The sequence below is a fragment of the Arachis ipaensis genome, chromosome B04 (assembly GCF_000816755.2).
Source record: "Arachis ipaensis cultivar K30076 chromosome B04, Araip1.1, whole genome shotgun sequence".
NCBI classification, from domain to species: Eukaryota; Viridiplantae; Streptophyta; class Magnoliopsida; order Fabales; family Fabaceae; genus Arachis; species Arachis ipaensis.
The window spans coordinates 3,504,579-3,524,225 of record NC_029788.2 but is presented as its reverse complement, the minus strand read 5'-3'; the positions used below and the strand labels follow the sequence as shown (position 1 = coordinate 3,524,225).

Genomic DNA, 19,647 nt, shown 5'->3' with positions numbered 1-19,647 from the left:
AATTCATTGGTTCAACCGTGGTTCAACCGAAAAAACCGTTTTATAATGAACACCTGATTCTATAAAAATTCAATGAATAAAGTAACTGGTTCTAAACACTATTCTGCTGCATTTTTTTACTTATAAAGGGGATCATAAACAACTAGTTCTATGAATAAATAAACTACAATGATGATATGTAATGCCAAAAATAGGCCAATGATGAAATAATAAAGGGTTTCTCTCTTCAATTCTATGTTCAAGCTTGTAGCAAACCAAAATCAACAGAGTAATACCGTTGAAATAGTCTTCCTTCTTAATTCTTATATACCTCAAAGAATTTCCAATAAAATGAAAATTGAACACAATACACAGCTTTAAAACAAAAATAAAACAACACTCAAAAATCAATCACCTCTTCCAAACACAGCCTTAAAACAAAACAGAACAACATTCAGAGTATGAGCATTGACCACAAAAAATTTATTTCTGAAACAGAACAAAAACAGCAGAACAACATTCAGAATTTGAGCATTGAATTGATTTATGAAACAAAACAAAAACAGAAGAACAACATTCAGAGTTTGAGCATTGATAACAAAAAATTGATTTCCGAAACAAAACAAACAATTAACAAAACAATGAAAACAGGAATTTTTTTTCCTTCAGAAAAAGAAAACAATGAAAACATGAAGCATATAATAAATCAATGATCACCAATATCCAGCAAGAATCTCAAAGACAACAATAAATACACAACAACAATTTAGCAAATAAACAAGAACAAGACCTAAATAGAAAATCCAACAAATTAAATCGCAGAAACCTAACAATTTAGCAAATTAAAACAACAGCGCAGCCCAAAAATTTACCAGAACACTAATGCAAGTGGAATCATCATGCTAATATAATATGTTTTCTACAAAGATGCTATTTGTGCAGCTAAAATTTCCTAATTACTAAGATCCAATTATTCTAATTTCACATGCAATCAACTTACTAAATTTCTAAAAGCTAGAAATCATAAAACCAACCCGAAATATGGTTAAAGCATTTCATCAAACGTGTTGAGTGCGGTAAACTTAAAACAAAATAAGAGATTTCAAAGCTTAATATCAATGTCATAGAGAAGAGAACATAACAATTGTATACTTTAATCAGTCTATGAAAAAAATACAAACCACTACCAAATCAAATAATTATTTATTGTAATAGAAATAAGAAGTTGCAGAGTTTGAAGCAGAGTATTGGTGTTGTGTGAGTGTATTGTCTGGTGGCGGGTTTAGGGAACTCACGGCGGCGATAAAAGAGAGCAGTTCGACGGCTAGGTGGAGCGCGCGGGTTGGTCGCAGCGTTTGAAGCAGACCAACGTGGCTTCCAGACGAACGCGAATGCGAACCCGAACGGTGAACGCCGAGCAAACTTGAACAGCGAAGAACGCGAACGAAGACGACGGCTGAACGAAGACGCGAGCGTGAACGGCAAACAAACGGCGGCTGAACAGACAAAGACGACGGACGCCGAGCTCGAGGAAGCAACTGCGATCGGTGACAGCGAACAGGGGTTGAAGACTTGGAGCACGAGGGAAGCTAGATAGACGGACGGATGGCGGCAGTATGCCACTCCTTGCGGCGGTGGTGTAGGCTTACAGTGCTAGGGTTTTTTGGCTGAGTTTCTGTGAATGAAAGATAGGGAGGGAGAAAGGGAGAAAGAAACGAAGGGGCTTCAGAACCAAGGCCCAAGGGTGAAAGTAAGCCAAATTTGACAAAAACGACGCCGTTTCTTTTAAACCAGTCGGCAAGGTTCTGAAAACCGGTTCGAACCGGACGGTTGAACCGGTCGAACCGCTATCAATTACGACTCAGACAGAAGGCAAAACCGGCAAATTTCAAAACCGCCGTTGGATCGTTGAACCGGCTGAGAACCGGTCAATCGAACCAAACCGTGACCCGACCGGTTTTTGAATCTTAACAAAAACGCTGCGTTTCGCTGTGCAGCGATGGCAACCCTAAGTTCCATAACCCCTCTTCCTTCTAGTCTCCAGTAGGGGTGTTCAAATCCAAGCCGATCCAAATTAAACCGCTCATCCAATCCGATTCAAACCGAAAACCGATTAAAACCGCACTAATTCGGATTTGATTGGATTCTATTTTTTGCAAACCGCTGGATTGGATCGGCGGATCGGATCAGATTTCCAAAAAAAATTCATCCAATCCAAACCGCACCACACATAAATTAAGCGTTCGGATCGGATGACTTTTTCCCTTAAAACCGAACCAAACCGCACCGCGAACACCCCTATTCTCCAGCCTCCACAACGCGAAGCAGCAGTCCAAAGTCCAGACTCTAGCCCCAATTCGTCTCAACCTCATCGAAGCCACCGGTGCATGTCCGTCCAGCCACCGCCGCCGTCCCAACTTCGAGCTTTGAAGGCAACGGCGCAACGTCTATCCAGCCACCACTGTTTGAGCTTCGAAAATCGAATCCACTGTCGCCGGTCTCGCCTCTTGCCTCCGTCGCGCAGTCACTTCCTGCCGGTGCCAGCTCTGTTCCACACCACCACGTCGGCCACTGTCCCCAGCCACTTCCACACCCTCGCCAGCTCTGCCCTGTTCCATCCTTCCAGGATCCAGCTTCTAGCCTAGGTATTAATTTTTTTTTTTGTAATAATAATGTTGAATAATTGATTTATGTTACTCTGTTGCTGCTTTTTTTTAATTTCTGAATGTGAAATTGTGAAGGAAAATCAAATAATTGATTTTGTGTTGTTGAATATTGCTAAAAATGGATTTGATACTCTGTTGTTGCTTTTTTTAATTTCTAAATGTGAAATTGTGAATAGAAATCAAATAATTAATTTTGTGTTGAAATTATTGCTAAAAATGGATTTGTTACTCTATAGCTGTCATTGGAGCCATTCACACACCACTTTGGCCAAGCTCTCTACTAAAAGGCAAGAAGTTCTTTCTCCAGCAGGCAACATTGTTGAACAGGTCAATAATACACCAGAGTATTAATCTTGGGAGCTTCTTTTAACTTTTTTTCATCTGGGGTGGTGTTGTGATTGTTGTTGATGATGTTGAGACTTTTTTTTTTTGCAGACTATTGTTCAAATCAGAGTGGTGTTGGGTTGCTGGCATTTGTTGGGGGAGAATAGAGCACTGCAAGGTTACTCATCTGCACTGAGGATTGCTCAGCAGCGGCTCCGAAAAGAGCATGGTTGTGTCCCTCATAGAGAGATTCTATCAGGTAAACTTAAAAGTTACAATTTCTCAATTTGAGTGATGGCTAAGTAAAGTTGCATTCTTGTTTAGTATGTAGTTTATTTGCTTGTCAAAAAATTTGGAACTGAAGTTATGCATATTAATCAAAAGCCATATGATATGGTATAGTATGTTATGTGACACTAATTAATTGAAGAAATTGTATGTAAGACAAGTTTTGTTAGATGGGAATGATGTTAGGAGTTTGAAGCTAAAATGGTTGAGGTAGCAAATAGGACTAGTGAGTCAAGAACTGGCTTTGTTTGCGATAACAATTAGAGAAAACATGCTCTTAGAAAGATCTGATGCTGACCAAGTTGAGATTGAAGAAGCTACAAGAGTAGCCAATGCATTCTTTCATTATCAAACTTCCAGAGGGTTATGAAACACAAGTCAGCCAATATAGAGTTTCAATTTCTATTCTTATTTATTGGAATCAAAATTGTTTAATTTTTTGTATCATTGAAAATCTAGATGATGACTTGTAATTCTATGTTTAATTTTAGTTTTATAGTATATTTTGATAAGATCATATGGCTTTGGTCGATGACATTTCATGTAGTGTTTTAAATTTGGAAGATAGTTTAAGATATATATTAAACTATAATTATATTTTAAAATGTTTATTTATAATTTATTTATTATTTTATATTTTTTATTTCAAAATGGTTTTTTCGGTTGAATCACGGTTGGACCGGTTGAACCAATAAACCAGTAAACTAATAACTAAAACGGTTCGATGACCGGTTCGGTTCTCAGAACCTTGCCAGCTACTAGTATAAAATATTAAAATACATGTTAGAATATAAATACACATTAAAAATAAATTAAACTACTCATATATTTATACAGAAATACATTAGTAACTGATTTCAATAGTTAATTTTACGAAAAAGCTCTGCATCCATGTATTTTTTACATGGTTGTTAACCAAGTAATTTCCTCCACACGCACGTCTCCCACCCCTCACTCGTTTGTCATACACGCGCTACATATAACGTGCTGCAACCTAAAGTTTTGCTCAACGTAAACCTTATGCTGCAACGTAAACCTCCTTGCATTCTTCCTTATTGATCTGCATTGCCTTCGTCGTTCTCCTCTGGTCACGTTCATCTTCTCGTTTTCTTATTTCGATCTGGTTGCATTTATCTTCTTCCTATTCTTCTTCGTTTTCTTCTTCGATTTGCACTTTTGGATCGAAACAATAAATGACTCAACTTCAAATTAGGAGAGCAATTTGGATCACTCTTCTGAAACGAATCAAACTGACAAAGTTTGGATTATTCAATTTTGAATTGAATTAAATGGACGGATGTGTACTGAATTGAATTGAATTGATAATATGTAAATTGTAGGCAGAGTTATTTGAATTTGATTTTATATAATGGATTATGTTTCGTTCACTCAGTACTATACAATTGTTTCACCATGAGTACTGTGTTCGGTTCACCATGAGTACTGTGTTCGGTTCATTCTGCAAAAAGCTGTTTGAATTTGATTTTATATCATGGATTATGTTTCGTTCACTCAGTACTATACAATTGTATTGTGTTCGGTTCACCATGAGTATTGTGTTCGGTTCATTTTGCACTATTCAAAACTCTTCTTCCTTACCTTTTACTGCTTCTTCACCAGAGAGAGGAGGAAAAGACAAAAAAATACAGCAGCAACAACAACAAAAGAATGACGATATGGTTTCAGGATTTAGGATTTTAGGGTTTAGGGTTTATGAGTTCAAGGTTCAGTGTACAATGGTTCAGTGTGTTTCAAACTTTCGGTTCGTCCTGTGTATTAATTTCGGTTCACCGTGTTCATGGTTGAGGGTTTAAGGTTTAGGGGTCTAGGATTTAGAGTTCAAGGTTCAGGATTTTAGGGGTTTAGGGTTTACGATAGGGTTCAGGGTTTAGGGTTTAGGGTTTAGCATTCAGGGTTCAGAGTTTAGTGTTTGGGGTTCGTGTTCAAGGTTTAGGGTTTAGCGTTCAGAGTTCAGAGTTCAGAGTTCAAAGTTCAGAGTTTAGGGTTTAGGTTTTAGGGTTTAGGTTTTAGGGTGTAGGGTTTAGGTTTTAGGGATTTAGGTTTATGGGTTCAGGGTTCAGGGTTCAGGGTTCTGGTTTTAGTGTTTAGGGTTTAGGGTTTAGGGTTCAGTGTTTAGGGGTTCATAATTTTTTGGTAAACAGGAGAGCGATTTGGATTACTCTTCTGAAACGAATCAAACTGACAAAGTTTGGATTATTCAATTTTGAATCGAATTGAGTAGAATGCAATTGCTAATTTGAATTGAATTAAATGGACGGAGGTGTACTGAGTTGAATTGAATTGAATTGATAATATGTAAATTGTAGGCAGAGTTATTTGAATTTAATTTTATATAATGGATTATGTTTCGTTCACTCAGTATTATACAATTGTTTCACTATGAGTATTGTATTGGTTCATTCTGCAGAAAGCTGTTTGAATTTGATTTTATATAATGGATTATGTTTCGTTCACTCAGTACTATACAATTGTATTGTGTTCGGTTCACCATGAGTACTGTGTTTAGTTCATTTTGCACTATTCAAAACTCTTCTTCCTCACCTTCTACTGCTTCTTCACCAGAGCGAGAAGGAGGAAAAGACAAAAAAATACAGCAACAACAACAACAAAAGAATGACGATAAAGAGAAAACACATGAAGAAGAAGGAACGCGAAAAATGAGGAGAAGGAGGAGAAGGAGGAGAAGGAGGAATGCGAAGAAGAAGGCAAAGAAGCTCCGTGCGTAAACGAGCGTGAAAAGCGCGGGAAAAGAAGAAGAAGCGTGGGGGAGAAGAAGCGTTGGGTAAGAGCGATTTCGTGTGTGTTGGGCGCGTATATTTCACGTTTCGTTTAATGGTATTGGATTTTTTTGGTGTTGGGCCAACTTAGTTACATGGTTACATGGATGTGTAGCATCTCTGTTAATTTTAATATACGAATAACATTTTTAAAAAATAGTATAATATTATTAAAAATGCCCAAAAAATATCATAGTTATAAAGCAAAAACATAAATATAAACAGAAACAAATTAGTAGTTATTATTAGTCAATTGTAATATATGTTATTAGTTAATTGGAAGATGAAATTTATAGAATTCAATTATTTAATCTATTTAGAATTAAAGGTGATCGAGTACATTGCTTTAATAGCTAGAACAAGTGTGGTCGTATTAAAAAATTTAATTCGTGAGTATGAAATGTATTCCATGAAAAACTTGTGTGCAGGGTAATGGAAAACCACCCAAGACAACAGGGCACAAGTATAAGCTGAGTTTTTAGTTTTTACATGAAGACTGCAGTCAGTATGCTCTCAAATACGCATCATTTGCGATGTGGGGGGAGATGACTATCTGAGTTGACGATATAATCCGCCTCTCTTTTTTCCGTTATATTTAATATCATCCATGTTGTTATGAATCCTGGAGCTAATAGAGCGACCTTTCTTCAGTCTCATCATCCTAGGTTGGACCGAATACGGAACCCGTTATAGGATGGCCAGTCATCCTCGTGACCTATGGGTCGAAACTCTTATCTGTAAATATTAAAGATCGACTACATGCGATACACAGGATGTACATACCGCTTCCAATCAAGTCGTGCATGAGAACAAACTGCAAGAATGTGACGGCAAAGAACATGAAAAGCCTGAAAATACCCACAATTACACTTACCCTCATCAAGTAACACGTGATAATTCTATTGCATAGACCCAAGCACTCCCGCTAACTCTTTAACCGTGAATGTAGTCATCAACCGATTAAACTGATAAACATTCATAGTATTGACGTGTTTCGAGTTGAATTTTATGGCCTTCATCAACGTCTGTAAGAATACAACACCGACTTGAAGCTGGGCAAGGGCCTTTGAACCCTTCCTAGAAAAAAGTTATACTTCTACTCTAATTTTTTGTCTGTTTGAGTCTTTCAGTTCTGTATATTTTCTACTGCTTCCTTTGATGCCTTTTTTGTTTTAAAAAAATTAAATAAAAATAAATTTTATGCTCTGTAATTTCTTGATTTGTGATTCTCTTGTTGTATTTTTTTTTTTAAATTTAGATGCTATTAGGGTTTGATTCAGGTTTCTAGTTCTTGTAAAATTACTAGTGATCTGTTATGATTTGATTGTAGTTATTTTTCTTTTAAATTCTAGATTTTTTTCGGTATGCTATTTTTCGTATTTTAGAGTTAAGATATTAATATATTTTTTATTTTTTAATTTTCAAATTTTAAAGCATATTTTTATTTTTTGTTTTTTAATCGGATATATCCGATATCCGTTCGCAAATGTATAGATCAGATCGAATCTGAGTATAAAATGTGCGGATATTAGATCCGATCCGATAAATTTAGTACAAATCGAATCGAAATTTTGGCCACATCTGATCCGATCCAATCCGTGTGCAGCCCTACTTTATCCTAGGTAATAACCCTCGAACCAACCCTTTTATTTACATTGAATTCTGAGTTCTCTGTTCATAATGACTTTATGCATGCCTTAATTTTTTTCTTTTTTCATCTTTGCTCTAATGAATTGTTAATTAATTATCTTTGCTCTGATATATATAATATGTATACTTTTGAACTTGGATTATTGGTTGGATTATTCATTTCATTTTTGATGATTATCACTTATATTTTCTCAAGTATTATGTAATTATATGTTGCTCTAATACTTGTACTATAATGTTGGAATACTTATGGTGAGATTCTCTAAGATTTAAAATAATAGTTGAAAAGTCTTCACTCTAAATTCTTATTATCTTATGATGAGAATAATCAATCATTTTTAGAAATTATATTAGTTTCATCATTACCTAGGGGAAAGAATTTTGACTTCATATAGTTTAAAACTTTAAATTGTGTTTTGATAATTAACAAAAATAAATATAATTTAAAACTTTCAATAATTTACATTTAATTATTTTCTCAAGCTTTTAAGTAATAGAAAATTGAGTTATTTATTTCAAACTAGTCAAATATAAGACTTGAAAAAGACACCTTTATTGTATATATCATATACCAAACTAGCAAACACATATTAAAGTAGTTTTGACTAAATATTAACATATATCTTAATAGGATTTAGATTTTAAAGTTTAAAGAAGTCTTAGTTGTTTATAATCTTGTTGATTTATTGTCACACAAAATAAAAGGGGATAAAACCTAATTAACAAGAAATAATCGACTAAACTCGTATAAATACAATTATATATTTTATGAGTTAATAGTCAAATTAATTCTTAAAAAATAAGACATTGTTTAAATTTATCTTTAAAAGATAAATTAAATTGGTTCTTAAAAAATTACAAATTAATTATATTTGTTCTTTAGTCACTCCATTAATAATTTTTTTTAAAAATTGATGCAGTAAAACATTAATTGATAATATATATAATAATACCTAATATATCTAATTAGATATTGACCAAATATATTTATGAAAATTTATTAATTTAGTCATTTTTTCTAATTACAAAAATTTTATTTTCAATCTGACCTAGTGACTAAATTAATAGATTTTCTTAAATATATTTAGTTAACGTCCAATTGAACATGTTATGTGTCATGTATGTTATCAATTAATATTTTACATCATCCATCATTGACAAAATTATGAGTAGAGTAACTAAAGCACAAATATGATTAATTCGTAATATTTAAAGGACCAATTTAATTGAAAAAATCTTTTAGAAACGAATTTAAAAAATGTTTTTATCTTTCAGAAACTAATTTGACTATTAACCTTATATTTTATTGCTAGGATGAAAAATTATTTAAGTAGTGGCGTGGCTTGTAATTGTGATTTGTGTTTATACGCATAGGTAACGAATTTAGCGTTACCTGTTTCTATCTTTCTGTCATTTTCTCCTTCTCTAACATACATACATCACAATTTGAGTCTCCCAAATTCAAAAGAAATTCAAAGCTTCTTGCATTGACCCATGAAAATGCGACTTTAGGTACAGAAAATTCTTAAAAAATTTGCAGGGTGATCAAGGGGGGTTAGGGCCCTGCAAATTTGAATCGTAACCCCTTGAATACGAACATCATGGGGATGACAAAGGACAACGTAATTGGGTTTGTTTTGGCTGTGTCTTCCAGCATTTTTATTGGTTCAAGCTTTATAATTAAAAAGATGGGATTATTAAAAGCCGCCGGTAATGGCAAAAGAGCAGGTTCAATTCATTCGCCTTCCTTCCTTCCTTCATTCATTCATTATTTTCAAACATTGGAATAATCATTTTTATAATTTGATTAATTAGCCACGGGAGGCCATTCATACCTGACTGAACCGTTTTGGTGGGCCGGAATGATTTCAAGTGAGTCACCTTCTTTAATTATGTAAATAATTAATTAATTTAATTGATAAAGTTTATTTAATTAGCATTTTTTGTATTTGGTTGTAGTGATCGTTGGGGAAATAGCTAATTTTGCGGCATATGCATTTGCTCCTGCAATTCTTGTAACTCCTTTGGGAGCTTTAAGCATAATTTTCAGGTGAGAGCTGAGCATATAATAATGTATGTTATAATTAATTAATGTGATGATTATTAATTATGATTTAATGATGCAGTTCAGTGCTAGCTCAATTTATCTTACATGAGAAATTGCATATGTTTGGAAAGCTTGGATGTGCCTTGTGTGTGGTGGGGTCCATAACTATTGTTTTGCATGCCCCGCACGAGCGCGACATCCACTCCGTCAAGGAAATATGGGAGCTTGCTACAGAACCAGGTAATCTTTACGGATTCATAATTCATTCATTGTCTCCCAACACTCCTTAATTAAATTACACCATAAATAACTTTTTCAGATGAATCTATCAAGTATACGACCACTTCCTCAACTTCTCATGTCATATTTCTTGTCTAATAATTATTCAATACGCGTATTTTTTGTGTTGAGTTAGACGGTGTTTATTTTATTATGGAAAAGTATACGTAATCAACAATTTTTTTGAACAATATATGAACAATGTGAATTAATAGAGTTAAAAGAGTAAATTTAATTAATAGCATTAAATTAGGATATAGTATATTTTTATTTGATTGATGATTGTTTATATTATTTAAAATAGTCATTATTTACCTAACATTTCCCTTTTACTATACATGTAACACGCCCATTAAAATATGGACATCGTTTGGTTGTTGAGATATTGAATTTTGATAAATACAAAGACATATGAAAGATACATAAAATACATGTTTTTAGTGAGACACAAATGATACCATACTTGGATACAAATGATGAGATACGATTAATAAGTCTCACCCTTAAATATCTGTTTTGCCACATATATCCATCTCTGCCAGCCCCTCTCTCACCCCCTGCCTCTCTTTAAATATCTGTTTTTTTTTTTAGAAAACAATTGTTTAATTGATTGTTGAATTTAGTTTGTCTTTTCTTTTTTTTAAAAAAAAAAAAATAATTCTTGAATTAGATATATATATATATTTTTTTACTAGACAAGAAAGAAAAGAAAACAAAGAAAACAAAACAGAAGAGAGACGAAAGCCTCCTAAAAACAAGCAGATAAGTTCCTTGTAAGTAAGACCCAAAGCTCACCTAAGGCTCCAACAACTCAGTTTGAGGGATATTATTCACTGCTGCAAACTTTGCCATAGCATCCGTAACATGATTAGTTGATCTTTGAATTACCTTGACATCAGTTTTCCAATTCCAAGTCAAAATCTCATGAATTTTAGAAACCAAATTAAATCATAATTAGCACTTTGGATGTTAGTAAAACAGTTTTGAATTAGGAGAAAAGCTTTCAAATAGTCTATCTCACAAAAAATCTGTCTGTATCCTGCCTCCCACCCTGCCTCCCAAGCAAAAAGTAATCCTCTCCAAATAGCAAAAAGCTCACAACGAAGTACCGTTCCTAGCGGCAGAACTCCAATACAACCACATTGCCAGGCACCATCCGAGTTTCTAATAATACAGTCAAAACCAGCACAATCGTCATGGATATTAGCATCACTATTAATCTTAAACATCCCCCCAGGAGGAGGAGACCAAGATGAGCTCGGGCAAGATAAATGAACACCATTAAGCTTAGTGAACAAAGACTTTAATTCCTTATCAAATGGTAAGATTAACGTTATCACTTTACTAAAAAGCCAAGAACTCATAGGATTGAAAACATCATTATTTCTGTCTCTCCAAATCTACCAAAGACCAAAGAAGAAAAGAGTAGCATTGACATTCTTACATTCAAATATCCATTGTTTTAAGGATGGACAGTGAACATTGTTAAACTGTAAAGTTTGCCAAACTGTACTAACTTTTGGACAATCACGTAAATAATGAAGAACGGTTTCTGGAGCTAGGGAGCAACATGGGCATAAATCAGAAGAAAAAAAGTCAACGGTGATGTCTAAAAACAGTAATTGAAGAGTATTATGGAAGCAAAGCCAAACAAAAAATTTAAATTTCTCAAGTACCTGGGATCTCCAAAGCCAGAGCCACTCTTCATTCTCCTCCCATCCATATTTATGCTTGCAAAGCCATAAGTAACCACTACTAGAAGAGTAAATTTTTGAATTTGATGCATCCCATCTCCAACCTGCTATGTCCCTAGATTCCACATCAAGATTGTAAGAATTTATATTTAGAGACAAAACATCATGTATAGTAGTGTAAATTCCATTGAAATTCCAAAAACCATCTCTCCAAGTATTACCAATAGCAAGGTCAATATCTGCGATGTGAACATATATGGCAACTCATTTGCAACAGCACCTTCTCTTCTCCAAGAATCAAACCAAAAGGAACCATTTAGAGAACCAATACACCAAGAAAAACTCTCTTTCAAAACTTGATAAGCCTTCACAATACTTGTCCAAACATAGGAAGCATTCTTATAGGAGAACAAGTATCTGTGCTTATATTTAGTAGCAAGCATTTGAACCCAAAATTTTTCTGGACACTAAAAAAACTGTCAGACAAGTTTGCCTAACAAGGCTATATTGGTGCAGCTGTACAGGCAGGGTCTCTAATCCCAAGCTTACCAAACTTCTTCGGGGTGACTACCGTCCTCCAATTGACAAGACTCATATACCTTCCTTCAACCTGGCCCTTCCAAAGAAATCGGCGCATTAACAAAGATATCTTATTAGTAACATTGATAGGAAAGAACGAAACCTGTATTTGGTAAACTGGTAAAGAGGCCACTACTGAATTAATCAAACAGAGCCACCCGGCCCTATTCAAGAGATGCTCTTTCCAACTAGCAAGCTGACTCCTTATTTTATCCACGATACTATTAAAGGAAACTCTGGTTGGAGTGATTAATATTGACGCCGAGATACTTACCAAGATCCTGGGTGAATCTAATGGCAGAAACTCCGATGAACATCTCTTTCCTTTGATTAAAAATATTTTTGGAACAAAGAGTTCTGGATTTATCTAAATTAATTCTCATTCCGAAAGCTTTTCAAAATAAGTTGAGGGAATTCATAATAACTTGGACTTGGGATTTTCTGGCTTTGCAGAAAAGCAACAAATCATCAGCAAACATAAGATGGGAGACCCTAGGTCCTCCTTTAGAAATAGCCATTGGATCTCATATACCCATATCAACCTGATTAGTAATATAGCAAGCTAAACATTCCATACAAATAACAAACAAATAAGGGGACATAGGATCTCCTTGCCAAAAACCTTTCTTAGGAACAAACTTATCTAACCTGCTGTCATTCCAAAGAATTGAAAGAGAGAAAGCTTGGACACAGAACATGATAAGTTTGATAGTAGCAGTGAAAAAAGCAAAACCCCTAAGGAAATGCTCTAAGAACCTCCCGTCCACTCTATCATAAGCCTTCTCTAAATCGATTTTAAAGGCCAACGTTTCTTTGTGTGATTTTGTTTTCTTCATGAAATAATGGAGAATCTCGTGAGCAATGATAATATTCTCTGGAGCGCCCTTGCCTTAGATGAAACCGTTTTAAAAAGGTTCAATGATATCTGTCAAAAAAGATCGAAACGGGTTCACCAAAATTTTGAATTCATCACTCTTAAATTAAATTATTAGTTATATTTGGAAAAAAAAATTAGAATTATGATTCCACTCGTCCCAATTATCAATAAATTAAGAATTTCTCAATCAATAAAAAAAATTCCCGGCTTGAGCTTATTTCAGTGGATTAATTTTGATCAAGTAGTTAAAACTTAAAAGTATGCACCATTTTATTTTATTTTATTTTTTCTTTTAATTGGTTTTTATGAACAGGTTTTATTTTCTATGCCATTATTTGTGTGGCAATGATTTGCATTCTCATTTTCCGTTATGCGCCAACCCACGGACAGAAGTATATAGTGGTATATATTGGAATATGCTCACTCACGGGCTCACTCACGGTATATATAGGTTATGTGTGTGAAAGCAGTGGGAATGGCCTTGAAGCTTACATTTGAAGGGAATAATCAATTTAAATACTATCAAACTTGGTTATTCACGTTGGCCGTCGTTGGGTGTTGTCTCATGCAGATTAACTACTTAAACAAGGTAATAACATCGCCTATGTTCTTATTATAATACACTAGTGGAGCTTTAAAGAAAGAAAATTGGTAAACTAAGAACTTGGAAATTTAATCACCTGTTTTTTCATAGAATTATCATAGACTTAAGTATAATCCATTAGAAATATAAGATTTAAAATCTAACATTTTATGATGATATATTGTTGAGAAAATACTCAGTTTGATCCTGAAGTTACATTTGAATTTCAATTCAGTTCTTAAAGTTTTAATTGCCTCAATTTAGTCCCTAAACTTTTCAAATTGTAATTATGTTAGTCCCTGTGGTGATTTCCGTCACAGAGTCAATTGAAAAGTTTAGGGACTAAATTAAGACAATTAAAACTTTAAGGATTAAATTGAGAGTTTGAGATTCGAGTGTAATTTTAGAGACAAATTAAGTATTTTCTCTATATTGTTATATTAGAAGCCTACTATACGCACATGATCTATGTGCGACAAAAATCATAGCGCCAAGATAGTAAAGTTTCAGGTGACAAATGGGTTTGTCCGTCCCATTCTGTTGAGTTCTGTCTAAATAAATTTAAGTTTCTGACACTTGTTTAAGCGGATTAGTGAGCTAACTACTAAATCGACTTAACTTGGTTAGGTGGGTGGTGGCTTTAGTTCTGAGAAGTGAATTGATTTTTTTTAAAAATTTTTGCCAGAGAATTTTTTTAGAGTTAGACTAGGTTAATTTTGAAATTGATCTGTTTTTGGCTTATAGTATTAAAAAAAACCAACGAAAATAAAATTTAAATAACAAAATTTTAAAAGACAGAATTAACCTCAATGCATTTTTCTTCTCATTTATTATTTTTATCTTTTTTCATCTCACAAAATTTTAAAAACAAATAACAATGAAAATAAAATTTAAATATAATAGATCCTACTAATTGGTTTAACTTTTCTGTTTGATCTATTATTGTTCAAATTTTTCTGAGCTTTGATTTACTTAGTTATGTATAAAAGTAATTCCAACCCTAAATTTACAGAATTTAAAATGCACAAAAATGATTATTTATCGGTGTTAATCGGATCCCCTAATCAAATGTAACATATTCTATTATTTCTTTGGTCTGGAAAATTAAGTAACAAGTTCAAATTGGAAAAAATGTTTGCAGGCTTTGGACATCTTTAACACAAATGTGGTCTCTCCAGTTTACTACGTCATGTTTACTACACTTACCATCGTTGCCAGTATAATCATGTTTAAGGTGAATTATTTATGAGTAAATATTTCATCCGACCCTGACAATTATCTCGAAAGGACAACGAGAACCCCAGAAAAAAACACCAAATTCGGTCTCTAATCTTTTTTTGGGACTGATTAGCTCTGTGCCAAAAAAAATAACATTAACTTTTTTTTTGGCACAGAGATCTCGTTGTCCATTCGAAGTAATTGTTAGGGGTCGAGTTGAATTTTTTTTGTCAAGAGCTTCGTTGTCTTTTGAAGTAATTGTTAGGAATTATTTTAGGTTTTTCTCATTATTTATTTACTTTCCATGCCTTTTTCATCAATTGCATTATTTAGCTTTATTATTAGAGGGTTAGCTTTAAACACAATATTTTCGTTTTAGGTATTAATAATGAATGAAATATTTATAGTAGCAATATTTTGGTTCTTTTACTGTAGGATTGGGACCACTCAAGTGCACAACAGATTGCAACCGAATTGTGTGGTTTTGTCACAATTTTATCTGGGACATTCCTTCTTCACAAAACTAAGGATATGGGAAACCCACCACCAGAAGTTTCTAATATTTCAAAGTCAAGTGACGACCCTCCAGAAATTTGATTCATTTTTGTGTTTACATTACAGCAGCAATTTGCTATTATTCGATGTATATGTCATTAACATAATTCAATTAATTAATTGTTAAATTAATCGTTATTTAAACCGACTCCCACACGTTTTTACTCTAGAATATTTAATAATTACCAGTAATTTCAAGAATTTTTTATTTAAATAAATAAAATAAATATAATAATTATCGAAATAAATAATTTAAAAAATATTTATCGATTTAAATTTTTCAGTCTTATCTCGTTTACAGTCTAAACAGATAAGACACGTCATCTGCGACGTGTCTATCTCGTTTATACTGTAAACGAGATAGACTACTTATCTCGTTTATGCTGTAAATGAGATAAAGTCTGTCTGTACTTATAAATAGAAGTCGTTAACAGCGACAGTCTGGACCCCATTTTGACTGAGTCAACCTATTTCTCTCCTCTTTTGTCCCTTTCTTATCCTATTTTAGACTGATACGGTGATGGCGTGCCAGACAGGGAACGACGGAGATATCAACAGGCTGAACGATACATCGTATTACGCCGAGGCGGCCGATTTCGAGGTTAGTTGCGTTCTGTTTGTTTAATCTAAGAATGTGGTCATTGTTAGGATAGTCCTGAATTGGCAAGAATGTAGTTAAATAGTTTAGTAATAGGTCTCTAAAAGGAATTTAGAACTCTATTTGTTTGTGCAAGGTTGTTATGACTTACTTATTGGTTTTGAACTTTTTTTTTTCTTGTGCTAGGTTGTTAGTATTTATAACGTTCTAATTGTGAAAGGTATCCTGACATATGTAATTTAGAGACATGTGTAGGCTAGAAACATGGAAGTATGTTATTAATTAGAAGTAATTGTAAGTTAGATAGAAATATTTGCTTTGTATCACATGTTAAGCTTATCTAAACACAAAAAAAAAAAAAATAGTAAGAATTCAATAATGTGCATAAATTTATGATCATCTCTTTATAAGCCCGAATTTTTATTTTATCGTTCAGAGGCCTCGCCTTTTACTGCCCCGACAAGTGAGTCATACCCTTCCTCCACCGGACACCATCGTCTCGTATTGCTTTAGCCATATCTCAAACCTACTTAATATATCGTACAGAAGTATTGAAAAGTACAAGTAAAGTTGAGCTTACCAGTATCCGAGGTTCTGCCGAAGGGCTACACAGAGGCTCCATTGACACCCATTCTCATCTTGACGGCACTGCACATCTTACTTTAACCAATCCGATTCGATCATCTGGTACTCCGTACTCCTGCGAATACTGTAGTTCTTCACACCCTGAAGCACTGCCTCTCGGCTTCTAAACCTGTGGCCGACCCGAAACTCTACACCGCCGTCTAGGTTGTAATCATCTTCACCAGTGTCAGAAAACGGAGTCCTCTCATACATGGTGTCCAGATTCAGACCGTGATAGTGAGATGGCACTGCCGATAGCGCCGGAATTGGATGAGGTGGAGGCAAGACATGGCGCGCCACAATTTGGACAGGTGTCTCCGGAACACACTCATCCTCATCCCCACCCATCGGACGAGTCGCTGTCCACAATGTCCGCCACGTAATCCTCATCCGACTCCTCCTCGCCCTCGTTTGCCTCATCCACTAGAATGGCGACATAAATGGGCGGTGGTGCGAGAGGTCGGTCGTGCTGTACATAGGTCGAGTGTACGGAACTCCCATCACCACTGTGTCTCACCTCTGCGGAAAGCTCCATTACCTGCTCCACCATGATCCTCCCATGGATGTTGAACATCAGTCGCACATGCTCGTCCCCTTGAAGTTGAAATAGTCGAAACCGGAAGACTCTGTTACCCATGGGTGTCAGCAACCTATACGCCACCCTTTCGATTTTCCTCACTTCTGTACCATCGAACTTACTCAATATCAAACTCTTAAAATACGACAACGTATCCACACGCTGAGTGCGAAACAATATCGGATCCTCACACTCAAATGTCACCCCATTGTCGCCATTTCTCATACGACAATTGGGATAAACAAGCACAACTATGTATGGATTATTACTGGCCATTAATGCCTTGTATTCGTGAGAAATACGAGACAGAAAAATGATAGAAAAACTTTGTGAAAAATACCAAGAGTTACACATCCTTTTATAATTACTATGGTTGTCTTCTATATATCTCATGTTGAGTTAAGAAATTAACTAAATTAATTAATGACGACAAACATTAATTTATTGGGCAAATTAACTAATTAGTTTTAATTATTTTGGTTAAAATGATGCAGGCCAAAAATTCAATATTCAGTTGCAGCCCAAATTGAATGATAACAAAAACAAAGCTGGCGGGATACAAACCAATAAAAGCCCAAAGAAAACAAAGCAAGGAACCAACGGGCTGAACTTGTTTCAAACCCGATCCAAGCCCGTATCCATCATTCCAAGTTGATCCCACCAAGCTTCTCATACAAGATTGAAGTCTTCACTCTCTCTTATTGCTTCGGTCAGCAACAAGACACAAGAAAGAGAGCTTCGTCCTTCCTACTCATTTCAACAGAGAAGAAAGAAAGAGAAAGCTTATTCAGAAAGCAAATGTCTAATCATCCACATCAATCTCTATTAATCTAAGTCAGAAATTAAAAGGTGATTTATTTCCATTTGCATGCAACTTACTTTCTTCACTTCATCTCAAATCTTCTGCTTTACCATTTTTGGATAAATGGAAAAAGTGTTCTCTGATCTATACTGCTGTGAATCTATGGTTAAAAGTGTGTCTTGGGGATCAAGTTGTTTTTCAATGCCAAGATTTGGGATTACCATTGAAAATGTTTGTTTCTACTGCTCTGAGGCTTTCGATCAAGAAAGAAGGTCAGACTCAAACTTTCAATTTGGGGATTAACTGGAAAAAAGGTGATGTGGTGTGCTGGTGAAGCACACAGCTCGAGGGTTGACCTAGGAGCTAGAGCAACCCAGCAACATGCAAGGAGATAAAAGAAGATTTTTGTTCATTCAGAAGCTAAGGAGAGAAAACCAGAGTTAGGTAAGTTGTGTTCTGTGAAGAAGTTCCTCTATTTGGATAATGCTTTCTTTCAAAGAAGCATTCGGCCAATATTGAAGAACTAAATCTGAGGCTTGGAAATCTGGTTTATCACATAGCAAAGAGGCTGTTGATGAAGTCAATCTCCTTCATGTTTTACAGATTGTGATGTACTTTTCAATGTTTATCTTTCTGTAATTTCTTGAGTGAAAAGGCATATTGAGAGAGCTAAAAAAAAAGTCATGAGTGGAAAAAGGCTAAGTGATACACTTGAGAGAAAAGTCTAGAGTTATTTTCAGATTTCTTTAGGTATGTTTATGTCTTGTATCTTGTACCTGTAAGGTATCCCTTTCTTAGTTGGGTTAGCACTAAGAGTGAATAGTTAGGTATTAGCATTGCCAATGTCAAGTTAGGTTAGAACTTGAGTGTGAAAGGATTGTGTCAATCTTATGGAATTGGTGTATGTAATACGTTTAACTATAGTGGAAAACTGGACGTAGGTTGCATAACACAAGGCAACCGAACCAGGATACATGCTGGTGTTAGCTTCTCTCTTCTCTGCAATGTTCTGTTTTCTGATATTCATGAGACAAAAATAAATTATCTCATAAATTTCCGCTGCTGAGTTCAAACAGAATCAGAATTCAAAGTTTATTCTAAATGGTCATTTCAGTAACTTAAAAGGAAGGCATAGATTCAACCCCCTTCTCTAAGCCTACCACAACTTTCATCTCGTTTACATTGTAAACGAGACATATAAAATGTCATCTCGTTTACAGTGTAAATGAGATAAGACTAAAGAATTTAAATCGATAAATATTTTTAAAATTATTTATCTTGATAATTATTACATTTATTTTATTTAATTAAATAAAAATCCATTATTCCAACTATAGAATATCTAATTACCAGTTATTCTTTATTTCTCAAAATATGGTGAAAAATATTGTCACTTATAATAAAGGATAGTCAAACTATTTTGAAGTTATTTGATTTTTTTCATATATATATACATTCAAAAGATATTAATTAATAATGAATCTATTCTATTTAATTATTTAAATAATA

The 19,647-nt window shown here is 34.4% G+C and overlaps 1 pseudogene; it reads left to right on the top strand.

Moving 5' to 3' along the window:
• On the top strand, positions 9,088-15,685 carry LOC107637511 (annotated as a pseudogene).